General features: G+C 48.3%; 1 protein-coding gene across 1 annotated transcript in view; it reads left to right on the top strand.

The window, feature by feature from the left end:
* Positions 1–20,747, top strand: part of PLPP4 (phospholipid phosphatase 4) — a 682,158-nt gene that overhangs the window by 624,072 nt on the left and 37,339 nt on the right. The window lies entirely within an intron of this gene.

Below are 20,747 nucleotides of genomic sequence, written 5' to 3'. Positions count from 1 at the left end.
AGGAGCGTAATGGAAGCCCCTCCAGCCCCCTGCGGTGGAGGGGGGCAGCTCTTCAAGTTCCCCCAACTGATCACGGGGCTGCCATTCAGCCAAAGGCAAATAAATATCTGTGAACCTTGGAACAATCTGGGGTTCCCTCCACACATTCTGTAGTGGGGGAATTATGTTGTGTTACACCATGGCATAAAATAAAGAAGGAGAAATGAGCGCATGGACTCATTCTTTGTGGTGAGCCCAGTCACCCCTCCACACCGCCCTATCACATCCATCCACGTGCACAGACCACCACTCTTCTTCATCCTTTGCAAGTTCACACCTTCCTCTGGCAACAATGCATCGAAGAGCTCAGGCTAGCAAGTAGAGGCCAGAAGACTGAAAGCTTGGAGAAAACGCTTTATTCTAGTATCTGGGTCCTTGCCCGCTTCCAGCCAAACCCTGGGAGTGTGTAATAGGTCGTGTCTGTCTGGTGGTTTCCAATAGTGATTTGGGTGTTGCAACTCTCCACCTGACTAGTGTCAGTTGATGACTGTACCAGATTTTCTCCAGATGGCCTGTGGTGGCTTGCACATATTCTTGTAAGAGCTGTGTGTCTTATGGGTAGCTATAGTGCGGAAGCTGTACTGCTTGGTCTAGTCTTTGAATTCAGAATCCTGACGTAGAGTTAGCACTGAGTCTTGTTGCCCTGTGCCCATCACTCTGGCCTATCCTTTGATCTCCTGTCAGTTTTATCCGGTAGCTGAAGTCTAGCGAGGGATGAAGTTTGAGAGAGAAACCGTGCAGGTGGGTACTGCAGAGAGAAGTCTGTGAGGGAAGAGACGAGGTGGCTGGTTAAGAAACGAAGGGGTGTTTGGCAGACTGCGACTAAGAGGGGGGCTATAGTGACTGGTTAGTGTGTAGGAGAGGAATAAGTAAGGCAGAGGGCTGCCCTCACGTTGTTGTCGAACAGTGACTCGAGCTGCTAGATGTTGAGAGGTATAATGTAGAGAAAAGGAGGTTGAACCTCTTCAGGATCATGACTGCAATCAGAGCAGATGTGTATCCTCTGCAAGGGCTGCAGTCAGGTGTGTGTGTGTGTTTGTAACTCCTGCGTGAGAGTCAGTTGTACTACACTATGTTAATTGTTTGTGCATCGATTAGTAAAGCCCGGCATTTGCCTCCCTTTATGGGGGAGGAAGGGAGTTTGGGAGCTGGAATGAGGGGATGCCTGTGAACAGATATAGCTTTTTTCGAATAGGTATCGATGCAACACCAGCTGATGGCTCGCTCGCAGTTGTTAGCTTACCTAGAATGGAACGCAGGAGGCGAGGCCGGCCCAGTGTAAGCACTGCAGGACCTGTAAAATAAACCACGGCCTGGCAGCGAGTAACAAGTGTCTGCACCACCTGGCATGGAAGTCCTGGCACTCTTCACTCCTTGGGCTCCGAGCCTGGGGAGCACCTGGCCTGGTAAGGCAGGGCTTAAGGTGCGATGGGTCCTGCCAGTGCTCAGCACCAACAGTAATTTTAAAAAAGACATTGAAATAGATCTCTACCAAGCTGTGTATTTTCTGTCCTTAACATTACAAGTGAAAATAGTGATCTTTCTTGATAATGTGTGAAAGAAGCCTTAAGGTAAGCAAAGTTTATGATGCAGTTCCTGCTACATTTCACACATTTACTTCATGTTGCACGGGATATGTTTCCTTGTTTTCTATGTGTATTACACTTTGCCACAGGGGCGGTTTCTAGGCATGGGTGCAGAGGCTCCATCCCCTTTATTTTTCACCACGTAGGTGAAAATCAGTAATATTTAAACTAATAGTAATGCAGGATTGCTGATGCAGGCGGTGCTACTCTGAAAAACAATTGAGCACTCACTCAGTCTGGTTGGCTATGAGCTCCTGCATTTATCTTCTACCCAACATTCCCCCAAGTCTCCCGATACAAATGGTACCTCATTTGTGTTGGTAGGCCTAGTGCCCGCGGCAGGAAACGCCCCAAAAAGCAACATGGACACATCAAATTTTTACATTGAAAACTGAAGTGTTTTTTGGGAAAGTGCCTAGCTGTGTACAGCCGGTACCTAGGAAAACCTACCAAACCTGTGCATTTTTTTAAAACTAGACACCTATGGGAACTCAGGATGGGGTAACTTGTGGCGCTCCCACCAGGTTCTGTTACCCAGAATCGTTTGCAAACCTAAACATTTGGCAAACAAAACACTTTTTCCTCACAGTTCGGTGATAGAAAGTTCAGGAAACTGAGAGGAACCACAAATTTCCTTCTACTCGGCATTCCCCCAAGTCTCCTGATAAAAACGGCACCTCACTTGTGTGGGTAGGCCTAGTGCCCATGTCAGGAATAGATCACACAATGGTCAATGTTGGTCCTTACATGAGAGCAACTGCTGACCTGGGGTGATCCATTCCTGACACAGGCACTATGTATAGGCACTCAAGTGGGGTAGCGTTTTTATCAGAACAGGTGGAGAAACACTGAGTGGTAGGAAGTTTGTGGATCCCAGCATATTCCTGTAGTTTGTGTGACAGAAATGCAAGTAAAAAATCGTTTTTATTCAACATTTCAGCTTTGCAGGGTATTCTGGGTAAGAAAACTTTAGGAAATCCACACAAGTCACACCTCTGTGGACTCCCCCAGATGTCTAGTTTCCAGAAATATCTGGGTTCGGTAGTTTTCCCTATATGGCCGCCGACCCCAGGACCAAAAACGCAGGTGCCTGCCTTACAAAACCAGGTTGTTTTGTGATAGATAATTTTGATGTCTCCGAAATACAATTTGGGCGGTGGAATTTGGGGCTGAACTAAATTGAGGAGCTCCCAAGAGAGCACTCTCTCTGTGCTTGCCGCCACATGCATCTGCTCTCTTGGTTGAGCTAACCCGCTATTGTCCCGCTGCACAGACTGTGCTTGCAAAGGGACAGCAGGACTGTCCTCATCACCTCCCTCATAATCACTGGAAGATGAGTTATCGAATGGGACTCCTCGACTGAAAAATCACTCCCAGGGTCTGCGCCACTGCCCTAGCCCTCAGATGCTGTCTCAGTATCTGCTGTCTCAGTCTTTGATCCTATGTCAGAGCGGTCCTCTATAACCTGAGTTAGGGCTTGAGCAGCAGTCATACAAGATGCCATCTCTGCTACTGGCTAAACTGTTGCTCTGAAACACTAGCCTATGTAGACAGTCACAAAATTGCTGGTGGGTGTTTGTGTGATACCTGCAATAGTAGAGGTCACCTTACCTTCACTTCTTCCCTCAGTCTGAATGTTCTCTCACGACACTCAAAAAAACAAAAAAAACACACTAATACTTCACCTCCTCGTCACATACCAATCGTCACAGTCTTTAGCGCCTCTAGCGCCCAGTGCAACAATCATTATTGGTTCTCCCACTCCCATTACCTCCTCCTCCGATTCCCTCACTACCACCCATCAAAAGTGCACTTCATCTCTCCATAGCCCCCCTCGCACATACATTTCATTTGTATTATAGCGCAGGTAATGGCTGGCTTTTCCAATCCACTCAGCTATTCACATACAATACAGTTTTGATCCTTGCAGTAGGCATATAAACCTTCTGTGCTACTTTATGGCATCAAAACTGCCACTAGACAAAAGTCAGATCCTTTTCTAGCAGAAACAATCCCCAGAGTTACTTGATTTTTTTTATTGCTGCCTAAAATCTACAGTTGGAATGCGTCAGTTGAAGTATGTGCATTGCTTTGAAGACACAAACTGCAACTGCAAGAGAACTGGTGGAATATATATATATATATGTGTGTGTAAAGCGATCACTTTTATATGTGTGTGTTGTTTTCCTAAGGCCCGATTGCAGCCCCCAGGAAACCACACACGTTGACAAAAGTGTTCGCGTTATATATATATATATACTGGATTCTGAGAGTGGTAGTTAATCACTTATTCACACCTGATCCTGCTGGTGACTTCATTTTAGCGTTTCAGCACAATTCTTATGAAGGAAGGTTGATGATATATATATATATATCTATATATATATATCTATATATATATATATATATATATATATATATATATATATATACATTTATTTATTTAGTCATAAATCACTACACAGCATCCAAGAGGCAATATTTACCAGCTTCTCATAGCAGGAATGACGCCGCACCATCAATCGACTCGAAAGGTAATTTATTTTCTTATTTCATGTGAAGTACAAAGAGCATAGTGCCATCTAGACAAATATGGCGATGCGTTTCAGCCTGAGCCTTCGACTGGATAATTATATATAGATAGATAGATAGTTCTACATATTTTTATGGGCCCCGGGGAAACCATACAGCCGTTAAAAAAATGACTGCCCCCAAAGGGGGTTGCCCTGCTCACAGGCGACCCCCTGTCAATTTCATTTTGTTATTTAATTTTTTGTTTTTTAATTTTTTACACCTCTGGGGGGCACAATCGTGCCTCCCCAAGGGTAAACCTACCTTCAGGAAAAAAATGGGCCCCAGGGGGGGCAGGCCCATTTGCCGAGGCTGCCGAACCCACAGGTGAAATTCCTAGGGTCTAGTGGGAGTTTCCTGGGCCATGAAACCCATTCAAGAAGGGCTTGCTTGAAAGGGGAGAATCTCCCCTTTCAAACGAGGCCTTCCCGACAGTCGGGAAGGCCCGTTTGGGCCTTTTTGGGGAAAACGGATAGTGACGTTGACGTCACAAAGGGGCGGGTGAGGGGGGCGGGAGGAGACACGGAAGATCTTCTGGGTCTCCTGGGTTTTTTTTAATTTTAAAAAATCCTCCAATGCGATGCACTGGAGAATTTTTTAACCCCCTCCCTGGTGTTTGCCACTGGTCATGACCCACACAAGGGAAGTAGTGCGGGCGTCAGTCAGTGGCCGACGACCGCATTGTGGAGGTTAAGGTGCAAATCATTTGTTCTTCAGTCCTAAATGGCTTTGGGTTGGGCCAGGGTAATCCTTGGGTTGGCCTGGTCCACCTAGCCTACCCTCTAGAACTGTGTTTGCACTGCCGGGCACAGTAAAAGCTTTCCTTTCAGCTTCTCTCAAAACCATACTGAGTAAGTGACTCGGTTGGCCCATAAGAAAGGAAACATGTTATGAATATACATTTTTGCATGCACGGTTTGGAGAGCAGTGACTGTTGAATGAACTGCATGTGCAGTGTTCAGCAGCTTTCTCTGCACTTCCACAGCTGCACCCTGGGACCACACGTGCTCTGTGCACAGAGAGAGAAATGGGGGTTGGGTGGGGCATTGCTGAGGCACTTTTGCAGCCCCAGGGAAGGCACTTAATGGCCTGTGAGGCAGTTGTGGCTCGAAGACCGCAGAAGGGGCGGGCTACGTGCAGAGGGCAGAAGGGGGGTAAATAAAGATTACATTAAAAAAAAAACACTTACCCTGCTCGCCGCCGCACCGCTCCATCCACTCCTCCATCCTTGAGTGCAGGCACAGTCTCCCAGCCTGCCCTGCAGCCAATCCTGAGGCTGCTCAAAGCAGAATCAGAATTGTCAGGGAGCGTCCAGAGAGGGCACTCCCAGGAAGACTGGAAGCCTATGCAGGCTCTCTCCAACCCAGCAACTGTGTTGCTGGGTTGGAGAGAGCCTACTGTGCATGTGTGTTTGGCCGGCCTGAGATGGCCGGCCAAAAAACATAATTGCGCAGTGAGGTGGAGTGCTGTGCACTCCCCCTCACTGCTCGTCACCCCCATGGCCCCACCCCTTTACAAGGAAACAATAATAAACTCAGTTTATTATTGTTTCCTTGTGAAGGTTTTGCAGCTGCTGCTGCTGGCAGAGGAGGCAGCGCTCCTCCGCCCTAATGGAGGAGCCGCCCCTGCTGTGGGGCAAATAATAAACGAATGGCATAGATGAAAGTCCATGGCACGTCCTCTGTTGACACCCACAGTGGGTGGCAGATTCTATGAGATCAGCACTTCCGGCTTCTCCAGAGATTAAAAGGTCGCATTTTAAAATGTATAATACACGCCTGATCTCCTGGCGGGGCCACCATGTCCTTGCAGATGAGGCCAGTGGGCATATATATATATATATATATATATATATATATATATATATATATATATATATATATATATATATATATATATATATACATACATATATATGTATATATATATATATCTGTATATATATATATCGCAGCAGGGCACATGGTTTTGACTTTAACGTAAGCCATCTATTGATAATGATCACACCTCCAAGAAAAGAGTGCTACGAATAATAGAGCTGGCCTTAGTTAATGTTTTTATTTAGTATTGTTTTTACACTGCTCCCATGTTTGTTTCCTTTAGCCACATACAGTAACTATAACATCTGTGCTTAGGAAGTGTTTTATTGAACTGCGTATAACGCAGATGTGCGAAGACCGTACACAGGTGGCATGGCCGTTTCTCCTTTCAGGATTCTGCCCTGGTCACCATGGGCGTCAATTCACAGAAATACCAGGGGTAGTGGAAGTGACATCACACACCCTTTCACCTCCACTCACACACTCAAACTTATTCATACAGACAAATTCACATAAACACACTCTCACCCCAAACATGCAGACAACATACATTTAAAAGCATTTTTTACTTACCTCAGCTTCCATGGAACTGCATATTCCAGCTAATTGTACTCCCATTACACTAATAGTGAGTAATACATTAACCACTACCCCCCCAACCAAGTCAGAGTTTACCTCCTGAAACTGTCCACCCAGTCCAAAGTCAACACCCTCAGACAGGACCCCACTCCCAGAGTTCCGCGTCTCCCCACCTTGGGAGAGGCCACCAGGAGTTACACCGGGGGACTGAGCACACTAATCGCCCCCCCCCCCCCAACCAGGTCAGTACCTACCCCCTGAACCTGACCATCCAAACCAAAGTCACCACCCTGAGGTTGAACCATTGCCTGGCGCACTGCGACTTCCTTGGGAAAACACCTACTCCTTATCAGTTCAGAGTTTACCCCCTGAACCTGATCATCAAACCCAGACTCACCACCCTGAGGTTCAACCATTGCCTGGTGCACCAGGACTTCCTGGGGGGCACACATACCCCCCACAAGGGAACACCTTCCCTATGGGCAACATAAGAGTTTGGCTGGCGCAGGTCTCCTGACCTCTGCCCATATGGAAGAGTCTGGATTCCCCCCAACGCAGAAATGGTGACCTCAGAGTTGACCCCCCAGGTTCTCCACTGGGGCCTGCAGCCTCCTGTCAGCCTTACACCGGGAATTCCGCCTCCTCAACTCTGGAGTGAGACTACCAGACACCAGGACCGGTGGAACGCTATCACCAGCCACCGCCCAAGTCCTACTGGCAAAATGGGATCCCTCTGAACAGGTGGCGCTACGGTGCAGGCTAGGCTCCCCTCCTGGAGTTCCCTCACTCCCTGTCCTCTGAGACAAGACATGGGATCCCGAACCCATACCATTACACTGGGACCTACGTGGGACACAGGCCTTTCCCACCACACCTGGTTGGGAGACACCTTGACAACTCTCTTTAGGAACACCCCCGAATTCCACACCACACCCTCTGGTACGCAACCAGAGGTCCGCCTCCTTTGCAAGCTCCCTGGGGTCAGATAGCTCACACACTGACAAGTGTTGGCGTAACCCTGAAAAACAACAACAAAGCAGGTGCTCTCTGGCAATCAAATTAAACAGCCCTTCAAAATTGTTTACTGTGCTACCCTTCATCCCTCCATCTAGTGCAATGTAGCAATCCTCCACAAACTCCTCCCAAGACTGGAGGGACAGTTTCTTACAGCTCTTGAACCTCTTTCTGTATTCCTCAGGGGAAAAACCATACTTCACAATCAGTGCATTCTTCATAGAGGAGTACCCCTCCCTGTCACTCCCTTACAGAGTCAGTAGGTCATCCCTCCCCTCCTCAGGAATATAGCTCCCCAGGCCAGTCCCCCAATCCTTCTCAGGGATCCTGCACTCTACCAGAACCCTCTCATATTATTTTAACCACTGACATATGCCATCCCCCTCTTGGAACCTAGGTGCCAGGTTTATGGGCATGTGAGGAACATCTTTGCTACAGCACTCTACATTGCTGCCACCACTGGACTCCACCTGCAGCACTGGTGAGTCCAGGACCTTCAGACTGCATTCAATAGCGAGTCTCTCTCTGACAAAGGCCTTCTTGGCCTTTGCCATCCTCTCCTGTACTAAGGCCTTCTCCACCTCAGCCCTTCTCTCTTCCACAGCTAGGCGTGCTACCTGCAACTTCAGGTCCCTCTCTTCCCGCCTATCTCTTAGCTCATCAGGTGTCAAGGAATGGGAGGTAGCCCCACTTCTTACACTGGATCCAGCAAGGGACTCCCTATCACTGGGGCCTTCCCTGTCAAATGGCGTCCCTGCCAGGTCATTCTCACCATCCTGATGAGTCTCTCCACCGCTCTCTGGGGATGAGGTCAAGGAGCCCTCCAATTGGGAATCCTCACTACACTCAGGATCCTCTGAGTGCCCCCTAAGAACACTCTTTCCCTGGGCCTATATGCCACAAACCTTTTAAAACAATTCAGAGATCTCCTGAGGTCCCCTTCCACTGGCAGCCCTCTCTCTCTACAGAACCCCTCTAATTCCTCCTGCGTGTACAATGACAGGCCTCTAAATTAAAGGTTGGCCCCATTTTGAAAAGGCACAGTAAACACAAGTGTGACAACCCAAATAACCAAGTGTGAGAACTGAAAACAGGAAAAAATTACCAAAGGGAGAAAGTTAGGGGAAGCAAAACATGTGATGGTCTAAATGCAATCTTTGTAGTGAAATGATGAGTCACAATGGTATTCTGCAAGAGCAAGTCCTGTCCTCACCGCTGCCAACCAATATTAGAAATGGGGTTTCTGGTTGGCTAGGATGTGCACCTAAGCCAGGCGGAACCCACCCGCTCTAGTCAGGGCAAGGGAGTTACATGTCTAAGATAACCCCTGCTCACCCCCTTGGTAACTTGGCACGAGCAGCCAGGCCTATCCCAGAGGCAATGTGTAAAGTGTTTGCATAACACACACAACACACGTGATGCACTATCCCCACCACAAAGGAAACACTTCACCAGGTTATATGAAAATATACTGTATTGTACACAACACAATTATTAGACCAAACACAACGTGTCAGTAATACCCTGCTACCTTAGCAGTTGTCAGAACACTATGCAATAGTTACTCTGCAGAACAAGCAGAAGTCACACATAACACGCAGGTTACTTATTATTCTGCAACATAAGCAGTAGTCAGGAAAAACGTTACAAGATAAATGCATTTGTTATAGCAAACTCATAAATGCCCATATCAGGAACATTATAAAACACATGGCAAGTCAAGAAAATATATCAACCTGTTATGCCCATAAAAGGAACATTACCAAACATATGTGAAACACCTCATAAAAATAGGCAGGTTAACATATAAACCATGAATGTCCATACAAGGAATATATGACATATGTACGTCCTTTAAAAGTATCTGTTTCTATGATGAAAGGCACTCCCAGTGCTAAGAAGCGAAAAAAGGGGCCCCAGGCGCCCCACTGCGCTAAATGGGGGCCTTGTGGTAAATTCGGGAGGAGGGGGGGACGTGCACCCCCTCCGGTTTTTATAACGGGCCTCTCCTAGGGCCTGCAATCTCTGGGGGCCCCAAAACAACAATTGGGGGCCACAAAAGGAGTACCTGCAGTGCAGGGGGCCTCCTTCGAGGCTTCCACCATGCCCACAGTCTCCAGGAACAAAATCAGGGCCATGGGAGCAATCACACTCCTAGTGCAGGGAACAGGGGAGAGGGATTCCCCCTTTACCCCCCATGTCCTGCTTCCAGAGCTACCCTGGGATTCAAAGAGAGACCTCCGATAAGGCCTTCCTTCCTCCTCGGGCCACCTGTGTGCACTAGCCCGCACCCGGTCTGGTGCGCGAGTGTTGCGGCAGTGATTGGGCCCAAGTAAGGGCCTTCTGGCGCCCCGGGGGCACTCCTCAGAGTGTACCTCACCCCAGGGCCACCGATAGGACCACACTTGCTCCAACTTCTTTTTCTTGGTGCACTGGGGGCACCCGGCAGTGCGTCTCCGGTACGTGCAATCTTTACCGCGCCTGAGTCACGAAGGTGAATTCCTCTCAACGGCAATGCGCTTTTCAAAGCGCTGGGGGCAAGTTGAAGAGCCCAGGTCGCGGCAGTGATATCCACGGCTCCAGAGCGCTTTCAGACCATGAAGTGAACCAAAAGGGCAGTGCTCCCAAGGCGCTTCAGGCTAACTACACAGAGCACTCTCCAGGCGCTCAATATAGACACAGAAAAGCTCCCTCCAGGTGCTATATGATGAAAGGAAGCACTCCTCATGCTTTATGCGGTTGAAGGGGTCAGGGGCCACAGCACCCTGCCCCTGCGGGACAAAGTTCAATGGAGCACAGGGCGGCAGGGCCCAGCAGCAGGCCAGCACAAGGTGGATGCAGGCAAGTGGCAGTTCCTCGCAGTGACCGAGCAGGTCAAAGGTCAGCATAGCAGCAGCAGTCCATGGCGGTTCCTGGTGAGTCCCTCCAGCAGCATTGTGTCCAGTTCCAAAATGTCATCAAATTGTGCAGAAAACTGCCCTGTACTTATACTCAGTTTTACAGTGTGTTTACAAAGAAGGGGAAAGGAGGTTCCAACCAGTTACAACTGGTTCTGGGAGTGCCCCATCTCTCCTCCAGCACAGGCTGCAAACATCATTTGGGGGTAAACAACCCTATTGTGTGAGGCCAGGGCACAGCCTTTACAAATGCAGGTGTGCCCCGCCTCTCTCTTCCCTCAGCCCAGGAAGACTATTAAGTATGCAGATGCACCTCTGTGACACCTCCACCCTCCCTGTGTACAGGCTGTCTGAAAAGTATACACAAAGCCCAACTGTCACTCCCCAGACATGGATTGGAGTCAAGCTACAAAACACCAATCATAAGCACAGAGAAATGCTCACTTTCTGGAAGTGACATTGCTGTAATAGAAATAAAAAATCCACTTACACCAGTAAGCAGCGTTTCTTTCCACCATTACAACCATACCAAACTTGCCTATGCTACCCCTCATAAATCAGACAATACACCCTAGACATAAGGCAGGGCATTTCCAATGAAATCCTATGAGAAGGCAGCACTCACAGCAGTGAGAAACCAAACAGGCTGTTTGTCACTACCAAGACAGGCCATGCTACTAGGCACATGTCATTCCTTCTACATACATAGCACCCTGCCCATAGGGCTAGCTAGGGCTTGCCTTAGGGGTGACTTACATGTAGTAAAAGGGGAGCGCTGGGCCTGGCAAGTAAATCTAGATGCCAGGTCCCTGTGGCAGAAAACTGCGCACACTGAGACAGGTTTGAAAGGCTACTTCAGTGGGTGGCGCAAGCAGCGCTGCAGGCCCACTGGTAGAATTTAATTAACAGGCCCTGGGTATAGAGATACCACCGTACAAGGGAATTACAGGTAAACTAATTATGCCAAATAGGTATGTCAATCATACCAACTTTAGAAGGGAGAGCACCTGCACTTTAGAACTGGTGGTCAGCAGTGATAAAGTGCTCAGAGGCCTAGAGAAAACACTGAGAGGTCAGAAAAATAGGAGGAAGGAGGGAAAAAGTCAGGGGATGAACCTGCCACAAGGGCCAGGTCCAACAGATAGGGAGGAAAGAGATGAAGTGCATGCAGACGGAGAGACATCATAAACATATGTGGGGGCAGGGCATATGTGACTAAAGCAAAGTGTGATCAATCAATCAATCAGGAATTTTTGAAGCGCACTACTCACACGTGAGGGTCTCAAGACACTGATCGAACAGGAACGTGATGAGAAGCGAAGGGTCGGAGTTGGTACTCATTTATCTGATACTGAATAAAATCAGTGCTGACAATTAGTGGTAAAAAATGTAGATCTATCTTGTTTTAAGTGTTCTTTGTTGTGTAATGTATTTGGCAGCACTAACAGACAACACCAGAGAGAGGTGCCCAGTTACTCTTCAGGGGTCACACGGTGTCACTCTGAGGCTTCTGATTCACATGTTTTCGGCAATGTCCATAATTATATAGGACACACTGCTTGTAAAGTATTCCTAGTTATGGCTGTTTTGCCAAACACGTGTAAAGGTTCTCCCCGTCCCCACTTTTTTCTTTCCTCTTAAAGCACCGCGGTAATGAGTCAGTGGCGATGCACAGCGCCCTCCTTTCTGCCCGATAATGCTCGGCGATGTTCTTTTTCAGGGATGCTGCACAGCGCCCTTCCTTTCTGTAGCGATGCTGTTCACTGGTCGCTTCTCTGTGCTCTTACTCTGTCTGCCCTGAGCTGCTCAGTGATAATCGAATACCCCATGACGCTGTTCCGCGATCTTCTCTGCAGTGAGGCTGCTCAGAGGGCTTCCTCTCTACAGTGAAGCTGTTCGGTAATCTATTTGCACTCACAGTGTTCGGTGTTCTCCCTCTTGTCACTGGCGATGCTTACCGATCTTTCCTCTCTGAGAGAGCAGCTGCTCAGTAACCCTCGCTCTCCTCTCTGCACTTCTGCTCACCGTAGTCTCCTCGCAGAAGCCGCGCCGCCGGGCCTCTCGCGCGCCTAGAACATTCACAAGGGGCCTCTGAGCGCCAGCTGTGTGTCCAGGCTGTGGCCTCACGCGCTCTGCAGCCCTCCTTGCCTTCGTCTGGAAGCCACAGACGGGTGGAGTTCGACTGCAAGCCATACATCTTAAACCACAATTAAAAAGCTTTAAGAACTGTTTTACCTTACATGCCGTAGGCCGGCTCTTCGCGATGTGGGTAGTGCGGATCACAATCAGTTACACAAAGATAAGACAAGAAATGTGATTTATGCCACTACGTTGTGATGGCATGACACGTTGCTAACGCATTCACTCTAGCCGTGATGTAACTTATCACTATTGAGGGCTGAGTGGCATTGCATTTATGTACTCGAAGCTAGCTCCGCGGGTCCCGTGCCCACTGCAGCGAGCTCTGTGCCACAGAATCGAACCCAAACACGGACGAGAATCTCCAGGGTGTTGATAAAGAGAGCGGGAATCTGTAAAGAAACAGCAATGCCTCTTATTAAAGTGCAAAGAGGCAATTCGGTTTGCAATATGAGCTGTAAATTCGAAAAGCATTATTTCACCACAGTACTTGGGGCATAGAAGGTCGCCTGAGTTCACGTAAGCCGGTACTGCTAACCGCTAGTAAATCCGCAGGACGAGGGATCTTTCACCCAGTCCCTGCTTGTGTCAGATCCACAGCCCCCAGGAGGCTGTAAACACTTACAGTGCTGTCCCGTGTGGAGAGGTGATTGCACATGCAGCTGTCAGAATGCATAAATCAGTCAGAGTTCACTTCACTGCTTATAAATATGCATGAGATACATTAGTGTGCGTGGGCGTAAACGGGATTTTATTTGAATATTTGCCGCTCAGCCTGTACCTGAGTTTTACACTGAGTTGTACGACAGAGCTCGGTGCTACAAGTCTGTGCTACTCCCCGTGCTGTGTTGCTACACTGCTGTACAGGCTTCTGGGTGTGCTGGTCCACTGTCGTCCGGAGGTATGCTGTGCTGGTGCAGTGTTGGCTATTGTTCTGGCTGTGTTGGCACCCCTCTATTCAGGGTCCAGGTTGCGCTATTGTACTGATGTCTCGGGTACTGGCTGCGCTGATGCACTGATGTCTATGGCCCTTGTTGTGCTGGTGCACTGCTATCTATGTTACTGGTTATGCTGGTGCAGTGGTGCCCAGGGTCCTGGCTGTGCTAGTGCACTGCAGCCCATGTTTCTGGCCATACTGATACTCTGCTGTCCAAGTGCCTGGCTCGGCTACTGTAGCTCTGTGCGTGGTCCTGGCTGTGCTGGTGCCCTGCTGTCCACGGGTACTGGCTGTGGTGCTACACTACTGTACATGGCCCTGGCTGTGCTGGTGCACGCTATTTTCCTGGTGATGCTAGTGCAATGTGCTTTCTTTGATTCTGACTGAGTGTGATGCACTACTGTTCTTGGCCCTTGCTCTGCTAGTGCACTTCTGTCCAATGGGCTGGCTGAGTTTTTACACTTTACTATTGTATGGTTATCCATGATCCCGGCTGTGCTGATGCACTACTGTCCGTTGTCCTCGCCCTGTTGATGCACTGCTGCCCATGGTCCTGACTGTGCTGTGCACTGCTGTCTGTGGTCCTCAATTTGCTGGTGCACTGCTGTCCGTGGTCCTCACTTTGCTGGTGCACCCCTGTCCATGGTCCTGACTGTGCTAGTGCACCGCTGTCCGTGGTCCTCACTTTGCTGGTGCCCTGCTGTCCATGGTTCTGACTGTGCTGGGCACTCCTGTCCATGGTTCTGACTGTGCTGGGCACTCCTGTCCATGGTCCTAACTGTGCTTGTGCACGCACTCCTGTCCATGGTCTGAACTGTGCTGTTGCACTACTGTCCATGGTCCTGACTGCTGTCTGTAACCTGGCTATGCTGGTTCTCCGCAGTCCATGGCATAGCCGTCATTTTGCTAAGGCGCTACTCTCTATAATCCTGGTGGTGCAGGCGCACTGCTACTGCCGCGTGGTGGTATTGTGCTGGTGTCAATGGTCCTAACTGTGCTTGTGCACGCACTACTGTCCATGGTCCTGACTTTGCTGATGCATTACTGTCCATGGTCCTGATAGTGCCGGTACACTGCTGACTAAGCCTGACTACGCTGGTGCACCGTAGTCCATGGCATACCCCTCACCATGCAGGGCACCGCTCCCTAAGATCCTGATGGTGCAGGCACACTGCTACTGTGGTGTGGTGGTACAGTGCTGGTGTCAGTGGTCCTGGCTGTACTACTGTATCTCTTCTATGATGCTGGTGGTGCTGGTGCCGCCGCCGCCGTAGTTGGCCCTAGTCTATGGCCCTGGCTGTGCTGCACTGGTGCCTATGACCTTGGGTGTGGTGGCACAATGCTGCCCACAACCCTTGCTATGTCGGCGTGCTCCTGGCTGTTCTGGGTCTCCTTTGTCCGAGGACCTGACAGCTGGGCCACTGATGCTTGTGGCCTTCACTGCGGGGATGCACTGCTTGCGATCCTGGCTGTGCTCGTGCACCAGTTCTTACCGTCCCGGCTATGCTGATGCATTGCTGCCTGCGTTTCTGTCCGTGCCACTTCACCCATGCTTGTGTTCGTGAGTAAGACGGATCGCCGGTGCCGGCTCCCCTGGTTGTGCTGTTGCACTTTTGCTTGCGTTTGGTTCTCTGCTCGTGCAGTATTGCTTGTTTCCATGACAGCCAGTGCTAGTGCACTCCTGGTTATGTTCGTGACTTGGATGTTCCATACATTCTTGCGGAGCCGCGTATGCAAGGGTCGGGATATTTTGCCAAGGGCCAGAACAACCGACGTTAGAACTGGGTATCCAGGTTCGCGTTCCAGCATTAGCTAGTCAGTTTGTGATTCTGGGCAAAACACTTAATATCACCAAACCTAAAAAAAAAAAAAAAACTGACCTTGTGTAATGTGATTTGGTGCTCATGTGACGTAGCTCTAATGGCCCTGGGCGTTGTCCATTTTCCTGCCCGTTAGTCCTCCAATTCAGTCCTGGCAAATAGTTGTCTATTTTACAGTAGGAACAGGGGAGTTCATTTATTTTCAAATTACAGAGCTATCCCCGTCTGCTTCCTTTTGCGGGTTATTACTTACCAGGGGCAACATAAATGTTGTGCGTAGCAACAGAAGCGGCGCATAGAAACAAGAGTGGCGCATTTAAGTTTGAATAAATTGCGCCTTTGAATGAAAGTGAAGTCAAACGAATGTCTGCGCGGTATAGTGGGCCGAAACTAACATAAATCGAGTATGTAACAGGTCCGGCCTGCCTGGATCCTGCATCACTGCAAGTCACAGGGCCGGCTTCAGATGAGGAGCCAGCTTTCCCCACCCCCACCACCCCCGTAACCTCTGTCGAAGACCCCCACAGCGAGCACCTGTTCCCTCCTCTGCTGGTGTTTGACTAGCGAGCTCATTGAATGCAGCGAGCGGAGCCTTCTTTCAAGCTCTAAATTTAAAAAAAGCTATTCGTTATATGACAGAACCTGCTTCCTTTTAGAATTCTCGAGTTGTGTACAGAATTTAAAAATGTCTGTGTTTTTGCCACCGATCCTTCAGCCTATTGTGGCACAAGCCCACTTTGCCATCATGTAAAATGTGGAGCCTGCACTACTTGTATAAAACCTATTTCCAATGAATGTCCTGACTACAGACTAGGCGAGACACCATTACTCACGTGTAATAAGATCATTACTGCACTGCAATCAATTATTGAAGCAGACGTGCAGCACAATGCCAGCCACTACAGCCAGCTAAATGTGTGAAAAGTAGCTTTCTGAGCAGAGCATGAACAGCATCTTAAACTATTCCAAAGCTTTTCCGCTCACACGTTTCCTTCCTTGAAAGATGCAATCTTTGACTATTAAGAATTGGAGCTATATTTATTACACTGCTACAGTTCATTACAGTAGAACAGAGAACTAGCTGAATGCTACTGTGCAATACATTACAAGTCGCGTACTGAGTGTTTACATTTGCAGTACAGTTTTTGCATTCTATTTATCTGAAGCCATCAGCACTAATTCATGAGTAGCAGAAAGAGATGAGAAGGACAGGGTGTGTGGGTGAGTGACGAAATAAAATCCCCTCCCTTTTATCGACAGTCACCTCGGGGTCCTGTAACCTTATAGAGGAACTCACCGCTCAGCCTCATTCCTTTGTTTTGTCACGGAACTGCACGATGACTTGCAACATCCTTATGAACATACAATGGGATTACATTTACTGCTTAATTTGAGCCGTTGGGGGCCACCGGCACTCATTTTTGGGGACGGGCATTCATTTTTCCTTATCAAAGATTTACCAAGACCAGGAGAGGGAAAAATACACAAAAGGGTAAAGGGGGGGGGGGGGGGAGGGTGAGAGGGGGGGAGAGAAAGACGGAAAAACCATCACAAAGTGTGAAAGCAGGAACTTACAAGAGTGAAATAAAGGGCATGGAGTGTCTGGAAGTGAATTATAGGCACAAGGTGAATTCAAGTCTACTTTAATAGCCAGCTGCAGGCTTCTGGGCAGAGCTTTGGGCACTGGCACTCATTCTTTTACAAAGTAGGCACTGGTTATATTATCCCATCTATCTCCCCAATTTTGTCAGCCAAAGGATGACAGTACCTCCAGACCCTGTGAATGCCAAGGAGCACCCCAAAGTGCCCAGCACTCTGGCTCTACTAGGAGAGGCCAAGACTAAGCTGAAGCACAAAACACATGCCTGTCACGTTGTCAGCCTGTCAGAGTTTGAGTGTAGGGGTGATGAAAGTCAGCATCACCAGGAGTATCAGTTCCTGTAGCCGTTCCAAGAAAGGATGTAGGAGGCAGGGGAAAGGTTATTGGCAGGAGAGCACAGGAAAGGTGTGCAGTGTTGGAGGGACTCACAAGGGGTGGGTGTACAACAATCACGAGGGGAAAGTGCAAAGTGGGAGAGGGTGCACAAGGGGGACAGTAGTGTGGAATGCTACCCAGAGGTGGCGGAATCGGCTGGAGGACGTACTTGCAAGGTAACTGTGCAGGGCAGCACTCAGCATGGTGGCTACGCCAAGTAGGGGCCAGTCAAAAATTGCCAAGTGGTTCCAGTCCACTTAATGCTCCTCGGGCCCCCTCGGCTGAGGAACAGTTTTGATCTCCCCCTATTGTTTTCTTGTAAACTTTACACATTTTGCACTACCCTAATCTCACAAAGTTTAAAACCACAATTGTGAGGTTGTGCCAGCTGACACAAATTCACTCACCCCTACTACCACTCAGCAAGTACAGGATAAGTGGTCAGAGACATTCCCAAGAGATATTTTTCCCCCCACTCCGTGGTACCTTTACCCAGAGAAGTGCCCAGGACCTTTATGCCTGTTTGCTTACATGCCTCATAAAACTAGCACAGTAATCACCAATATCAATTGAGCAAGCATAGATCGGAGCTCAGTCAGCCCAGTTGCCGTTTTAGAGTTATCCATCAAACTTTTATAACATTGAAAGGAACCGCTGTGACAGTTGTTCCTGCCGATTTTTAGAGTTGTCTGCAGGGTTCACAGACAACTAAAGTTAGCTGACAGAGGGCCCTCGGGATGGCAAGTGTAAAGTCTTCAGCTATCTCGGCGGGCTTACCTCTGCCTGCCAAAATCTAAAACAGGCATGGCGTTCGTTGCCCTGAAAAAAGCTGAAACGAAGAATTTAGAGACAAATACTTAACAATTTTGCAGAGCACGTGTAGTTGGGCCTTGTGCGTCTGCTGAGGTTCCTACAGAAATCTGAAAACAGACAAATTACTGCAAATCAGTAGGACATGTCGGTAATGTGTTTTTTTTATATGATTTTGCTTTTGAATGGTGAGGAGAAGAAAACATTCACTGCCACCAGTCCTGAAGTTTACACCTACATTATTGCTTTCAGGTGTGTTAATCTCATCCGTTCAGTGGAAGTCAAACGCGTCTACCACACCCAGAGCTCAATCGGCTTTCACACCCAAGTGCAGGACTGGAAACAGTGCTCGTGATGACCTGGAAAGAGGGGTCACCCTAATGAGAACTTCATGTCCCTCCACTCGAGGGTGTAGTGTTGATGATTCATATGCGCACGTGACGTCACGAGTACGTGAACCACACGTCAGCGAATAACGGGGTGGTGTCAGGCACAACCACACAGAAACCTGGAGAGAGCAGACACGTTCTAAGGCTCTCCACTCTCAGTTTAACCCGCAGTAAGGAATGGCCTCACGATTCTATCTGCGGTGCGTAATTTCTGAAATAAACAATTTTTTTGCCAAAGTTAAATGCATTTATAAATAGTCTTTGGCCAATCCACTGCGATGAGGTGTCCCTTTCCCGTGTGCTTCTTCATCTTTACCGTCGCCGTCTGGCTTATCCTACGCTTTGCAAGCTGCTTTTCCTGCAGTAGCAGAAGAAAATATGTCCTCGTCATATGAGGGACAGACGACACAACATGGCAAGTGAGAGATGGTTTCTCTAGCCGGGGCCTCTGCCTTTTGTTCTCGCATCAAACGATGCACTGGCACTAGGCGCTACCTCTCACTTTGATGGGAGTCGAAAGGCCTAGAGCCCGGATGGAGCAGATGGATCACAATATCTGATGTCTTACTTTTATTTTCAAACTTTACGAAAAAGAGAACGACTGTACAGATATTTCATGTCTCAGAAAACTGTTTGCAATGAACACTCCATCTTTCATTCTATGTATTAAAATCCAGGTACATTAATTGCCACATCTTTTCACTGGAAGGTGAAAGGTATGTGGTCTTACTGTGATAAGGCCGAGGCCCTCAGCTCCGCACCAGCAGCTCACGCCAGTGTGTCATGGCTCCGTGCCTACATGGGCATTGCCCACTTATTTTGCATATGAATTTACCTCAATCGGGGGTCCTCGGAGGAATCTCAGGAAGAACGGATATTAAAATTCCAGGTCAGAGATATGCGATGCCATTAAATCACAGGTCACAGAATAGAACTCCATGGCATACTCTGTAACATCACTCCACGCTGAAGTCAGAGTGTATTTTAGTCCGGTGGCGCCAGAGGCAACTCTTGCCCACCACAAACCAGGGACTGATTCATCGTGACATGTCACTGATTATGCATAGAACATGATAGGACAGTACGGGGAGTGCTCAGAGACCCAAAGGGCAACGACTTTAAAGTGCTCAGTGATCATAAACCTCTCTTGCCCATCTTCGGTATTCTCTAAGCGATAATACCACCTCTCATTGAACAGTAGCGTAACAGACTGGAGGCCAACCAGCCTTAGTGATTTATTTAAACATTTAGGTGAATGGTCAAGTCAGACAATGGCCTCCCTTTCAGTGGAAAGAAACATATGGAGTTTGCCAACTACATGGAGTTTGACCACTGGAAAAAAACTCCCAAGTGTCCAAGTCAAATGCCATTGTGGAATGCTCAAAGGCAATGCCAAAGAAATCCATGCAAGTTGCCAAGCTCAGAAAGAAGTCACACATAATTGACTTGACTCCCCCAGTTCAACATTCTCATGCCGTCTCTCATTTACTCCTTTACCACAGTCTTCCGATCCTGTTCCCTCAATTAGATCCTATCAAAACTCCTTTGGTAACCATAGGTTGCATAAGCTTGATGGCGATGTAATGGCAGCACTTCCAATGTATGTGTCCATGATGCATATGCCAGATATGAAGGAGCAGGGCAAGGGAAACCCACCGCCTTAGAGTGCAGACACATTTTAAGACACTCTAGTCTCAGTTTAATTTGAAATAAGGGATTATCTCATGAGTATAACCCTTGTTTGGTGCAGTTTTTGAAATACATTTTTTTGCTATTGTCATTCGACTCAAAATGTAGCTACATGTACTCCTCCCACTGGGAGCTATAACATATGGCATGTGTATTAGTTGCGTTGCATCAAAACAAACAATTATGCACAGTTTCTGTTACTCTGTAATATGGATGAAAAAGCCTAGGTTTTACCTTCTTGTTCCACAATAACCAAATCCCACCCCAAGAGTCACACAAGGCAACTCTGCTGGGCCCAAGTAAGTGATACATCTAGGAGCCATGCAGCCCTATGCTCTTGACCACCATCATAAACCCGCTTAAAGTAGAGATACATTCCAAAGACCCTGTAGAGTACCTCCATAAAAAAACTCCTCCCATATATCATTCTGCAACCAGAGGTAAAAAACTCCCATCTTCTCGTGGGCAGCCACACATATATA

This window comes from Pleurodeles waltl, chromosome 6, assembly GCF_031143425.1.
Source record: "Pleurodeles waltl isolate 20211129_DDA chromosome 6, aPleWal1.hap1.20221129, whole genome shotgun sequence".
NCBI classification, from domain to species: Eukaryota; Metazoa; Chordata; class Amphibia; order Caudata; family Salamandridae; genus Pleurodeles; species Pleurodeles waltl.
The sequence above is the reverse complement of the archived record's forward strand: the minus strand, read 5'-3'. Positions and strand labels throughout refer to the sequence as shown.